This window comes from Daphnia pulex, chromosome 8, assembly GCF_021134715.1.
Source record: "Daphnia pulex isolate KAP4 chromosome 8, ASM2113471v1".
NCBI classification, from domain to species: domain Eukaryota; kingdom Metazoa; phylum Arthropoda; class Branchiopoda; order Diplostraca; family Daphniidae; genus Daphnia; species Daphnia pulex.
In genome coordinates, this window is record NC_060024.1 from 3,451,367 (window position 1) to 3,456,654 (window position 5,288).

The 5,288-nt window shown below is 39.7% G+C and overlaps 1 long non-coding RNA gene across 1 annotated transcript; it reads right to left on the minus strand.

Moving 5' to 3' along the window:
- Positions 1–1,105: 1,105 nt before the first annotated feature.
- On the minus strand, positions 1,106–4,943 carry LOC124199604. The gene is made up of 3 exons (XR_006876896.1): positions 4,321–4,943; positions 2,059–4,258; positions 1,106–1,995 (listed from the first exon to the last, which is right to left on the minus strand). It is a non-coding gene; the product is annotated as an uncharacterized LOC124199604 (long non-coding RNA).
- Between the last annotated feature and the right edge of the window lie 345 nt (positions 4,944–5,288).

The window sequence follows — 5,288 nt, forward strand, 5'->3', positions numbered from 1 at the left end:
ATCCTCCGTTGTCCGAGTGTTCGTTTCCTTTTTTATTTTTTATTATATTACTTTCTTGGCTTGTTCGTCCGCCCCCCTCCCCCGAACATCATCTTCTCTCATAAACTCGTCTCTACATTTACTCCCTCCTTCTCTCTACCCTCAATTCTGCACCTATAACCGGTGGTATGTTTTGAGGGGCTGTTTCCCGCCGCCACGGGCAGCAGCACCAAAATATGCGCCTCCGGGCCGGCAAGGACAGCAAGAGGGAAGGCGCGTTCCGTTTCCGTGATGCCACTCCCCCCCCCTCCTCTCTACTTTTGATTCTGCACCTATAAACGGTGGTATGTTTTGAAAAGTCTTCTTCGCCGTTTCGGGTGGCCGCACCAAAAAATGCGGCTCCGTGCTGGCGGGGAGGGCAAGAGGAGAGGCCGGTCAGTTTTTTGCCAATACCTGAAGTTAAAGAGAGATGATGCCGAAGTTTCCGTCCGTTAGGCCCAAATTCCCCTCTGGTCGCTCTGTTTTATATGTCTAATGCACATCGTCCCTCCCCCTGTCAGAGCAAGCCCCACCCCATGCCCGCACCAGTGCTGCCGTCAGGCCGAGTTCCTCTACCATATTGTATATGTGCTAATTTATGTCTCTTCCAACCCCCTTGTACATATGTAAACAGTTAGTCTTGGACGTATTAAACTTGGGTAACACTCGGCCTCCGAGTCTCTGCACAATTTAACAACAAATGAGAGGCTTAAAAGGGACCATATAGGCGTTTTGTGGAAATAGACAATTTTGTCACTTGTTTTTTTATCGACCGTCGCGTCACGATATATTTCACAATAGATTTAACCTTCGGGACTAGTTCCTTCTGCACTCTAGCAATTCAAAGTAGTATTTTCTAGTGATGTGACTTTAGTTGACTTTGAATCTTTAGCGTTATCAGTTAAGTTAACTGAGCTTTACTTTTTGACATTAAATTAATGCGTTAATGAACGCGTTAATTTATATCGTCCGTTAACGTAAGTTTCACGTTATTTTTCACAATATTTTACAAAAAAAAATTATTAAATGAAATTCACCCCTTTTGATTAGTTTTATTGCAGTTACCAGCCAATGAGAAGCCACTAGTCATTCGGGAGTAATATTTGAAATTTCCATTTCGATATTTCGCAATCCTAAATGAGAAAAAGAAAATGTAAACACACGGAAGGGGGAAAAGTGAGCCTTTAAAGATCTTTGTTGCAAGTGAAGAACACTTTGCTGAAGGAAATATAGACGACCATCTTATTTTGGATGAGCCAACTGTATCCTGTATGGAACGAGATATCGTTAAGTAAGAGTGTGTCCTGCTGTACGATGTACGATCGTGTACGATACTTTTATGCAGAATGGCATGAACAATTTGATTGATTTTGTATTTATAGAAAACAAGTGGAGTTTTTGTCCGTAAGAAATTAGACTATAAAATAGTCAATTTATCGGTAAAAATAATAATTTAGTAAATTTACATTATGAAATCTAGATCAAGAGAGCAGATATTATATTGATTGCAGCATGCTGATTAATTAGGGAAAAGTTAGCTGTTTTCAGCTTATATAATCGGTACTTTTCTAATCATAGCATAGAATAAGCTTACATTAATTCAGAATTATATAACATATAAATCAAAAAGAAAATGTTAGCTGTTTTCAGCTTATTTTTTCCCTAGATGATAAAACGAAAGCTTGTCCATGCTTTTATTTTCATTACTTTTACTATTTAAAGTATTTTTAACCTGAACCAAAACCAAAGAAAAAAAGTAAAGGTAAGTTCAAGCTTACTATAAAAAGTATGACCTGAGTTTAAGTCTGCTTTGTAAAATATAAGTAGTTTTCAGCTTAATAAAGCTTCAAAGGTTAAACTTGTGGGGTTGAAGAATACGATTGAACTGAAGTAGTAATATCGTTCTTGACCAAGTTGTTCTCGAGTGTTGTTTCATAATCACTGGGATGCTAATATTGATTGATAGCATCAATGGTCCTGTTTCGTAAACAAAGAATTAATAATGATATATTAACAATTTGACTAATAGTGAATAATTACCTTGTAGGTGAAGGAGGATCAGGTGCCGTGGGTGAATCTACGCATACAGAGGTAGTACAATCATAACTTGAAGTGTCTCCTACGAATTCAGTAGCACTCTCAATCGGTAACTCACAATGTTCAACATTAACCATCGGTTCAATGTAATCAATGGTTTGGTTTTCGAGATCACGGTGTTGGGTTGAAGAATACGATTGAACTGTAGTAGTAATATCGTTCTTGACCAAGTCGTCCTCGAGTGTTGTTTCATAATCACTGGGCTAAAAAGAAGACTTTTGCTTCGAGAAATAAAACGCGTGAATTCAGCCCACAAGATAGGACTTTAGGGAATGCAGTGGAGGCGGCCACTTGGAGAGCTCAGAAATGGACTGTGTTTTGAAATTAGCTCGATCATAAAGGGGACAAACGAAAAGAAAGTGTCCCACAGACTCAAACTGATCACCACAACGACAAACAGGTTCAGCAAGAAAGCCGAAGCGATATTGATGCTCATTTAAGGCGCAGTGACCAGTGATGATTTGCACCATCGAAGGTTTCAAGTCTAGAGACCCAATTAACTGAGCGGATGCCACATCAGGAAAGAACAATTTAGTGAAAGTTTGCGCGGAAGATAACCATTCCTCATCACACTCAGAGCTTAGAGATTGAGTGATTAAAGACCTGGCTTTAGCCACCGAGTGAAATTTTGGAATAGTTAGGCTCACTGGCATTCGTCTGGCAAGCAAGACTGCTGCCTTGTATCCGTCGGACTCCGAGCACCGGCCAGTAAACACTGTAGATAAAGATTGAATAGAAACAAGCAATGAAAAGTTCTTTATTTCCATTTCATTAAGCCTCCTGTTAGGGCAGGAAAAGAAATGAGCTGTAGGAACAAAGAATTCAAAGATTTTTTCAGACGATGAAGAGCCTATGACTTCATGAGCAAAAAGTAGGGCCGAGTTAAGAGCGTAAGCGCTAACTCTTCGTAAAGAGCATTTTACAGATGACCATAACTTGAGAAAGCCACACCGTCCACACTGAAGCAGACCACACCGAAGCTTAAGTGCTTGTCGTCGCAGAAAGCAACCACATAAAAGCGGAGCACCCTGTCATGAACAAGATAGAGAGAGACTGTATCAGACGGAATGGCTATGCGACTAATATCAATATTCCAGGGAGAATGACTAGAAAGGTTGGGGTACGTAATCAGCTCAGTTCTTGGAGAGCATACAAGCAAGGGTAACCTTTAATTAACGACACGGCGAGAAAAAGGTGAAAACATTTTGGCATGTGACTGACTCAGCAAAGCAACAGAGGCTAACTCAAAAGCCCTTGCCTTTCGAATCGCAATAAGCCAAGCCTGAATCGAGGGGAAAAAAAGAATCAAGAGTTCGGCCTGAAGTCCATCATTTCCAGCCGAGGAAGCAGGATTGAGCGAAGAAACTGCAGAATTAAATTCCCAATCACTGATCAGGGGAGCAGAGTCGAGACTGGGCAAGAAAGCACAGTCTCAACTAAACGCTCAGTTTCAGTGTGAGCAGCCGTGGACGGGCGTTTACTTGGAAAGAAGTGATCCGCGCAGTGCTCAACAATAACCGACGGGTCAGAGACCGGTTCACCATTTATAATAATAGTCTCAGGGAGCGAGATTGAGTTGCATTTACCCGTAAAAGAAGACAAGGCTTCGAAAGTGTCACTATTGGATGCGGTTTTACGGAAACAAGACCATGTACGTTTTTTTGTCTCAAGATAAATGTAGCTTTAAAAGACCCAAAAGCCGTAAAGATAGGTATAATTGAAAAATATGATGTGGTAGAAAAATATCAGCTAAAAAAATGAAAATTTCAATTAAGCCAAAAAATACAACATTCTTGAGAAAACTCTTTGTCTGATTGAGTGACCCCTAACTAAGACAAAGGTTTGTCCCAAGATGTGGAGGATAGGTTGAAATATTCGTTCGTTGAGATTTCTTGTTACTCGGTGAAAATGCCCACTAGATATTATTGATCTTGAAACAAATGACAAGCTTCATTACTGATTCACATATGTGATTAATAATTAGTAGGGTGCCTATGGATAACGCTGTCATTCCAGGGTGGATTATATCGTGGCAATTGACATACCTCGGGGGATCTCGGCGGTCGTACCTCGCCAAGGCGCACACCCGAAGGTATCCTCGACAACGGCGTTCACTGAATCCCAAATCACTATTCTTGTATCTCTGTAAAAATTAGGATCTTTGATGTAATTAAATTTCAGCTAATGTTTTATTATTGCGTATACCTGAATATGCGATGAAGTACTTTGTTGCACATAATAATCGTTTCGGCATCGATTTCACGACTGAAACGGTCCTCTCCGGTTGGAATCTGACGTAACCAGACAATCTTCAGGTGAGGATGAACTGTCAAACTCTGATTTATTAAAGGCATCAGATCTCTCTCCATCAGCGTCTTGTACATTTCTAGTGAACTGTTGGCATTTGTTCTTCTAACATGATGGGCCGTTACTCCTGATAGGAGAATTTAAAAAATGCGCGAAAAAAAATTCAAATTAGTAACGAATGAATTAGTCAACACAACCCACCAAGAAGAATAAAATCTGGCACATGGCTGTAGTCGTTTGTTGAGGCCCAACGCTTGAAATCGGTAATCAAATCATCTTTGATGAGATTGCGCCAGTAGAAAGAAACGCGCAAGTCGTGTAGAAGCCACACAGCCGCGTTAAACTGCTTATTTTACCGATTTCCAGTACCTACACACCCCTAACAGTTTCAGTACCCTTCAATATGGTTGAGTATGGTACTGAAACGTAATTCAGTATTTTACTGTACTTGCTTAAGCACAAATTCTCTACTAACCATTCATTTGCCTACTTTAAACGTTATTCTTTAGTGAAACTATTAGTAGGCATAGTTCTGTTCAGTAGGTCGGTCCAGCAATTTATAAAGATTTAGTTGGTAGTCTGAAAAATTCAGTATGTTCAGGTAGGGTTAGTAGTTTGATTTTAAAAAGTAATCAATAATAAAAGAAATGTAGGTTATAGCTAGTAGTTTACAAAAATTTAGTACTTTTGTTATAAGTAGTGTGAAAAATTCAGTACCTTTGATCACTAGTTCAGAAAGTTCAGTAGGAAGGGTTAGCAGTTTGACGGAAAAAATAATCAGTTCTAGGTTAGTCACATACAAAACTGTAAGTATGTTTTCACATCGTTATTGCGGTTCAATAGGTTACAACTTACAAGTATTCATT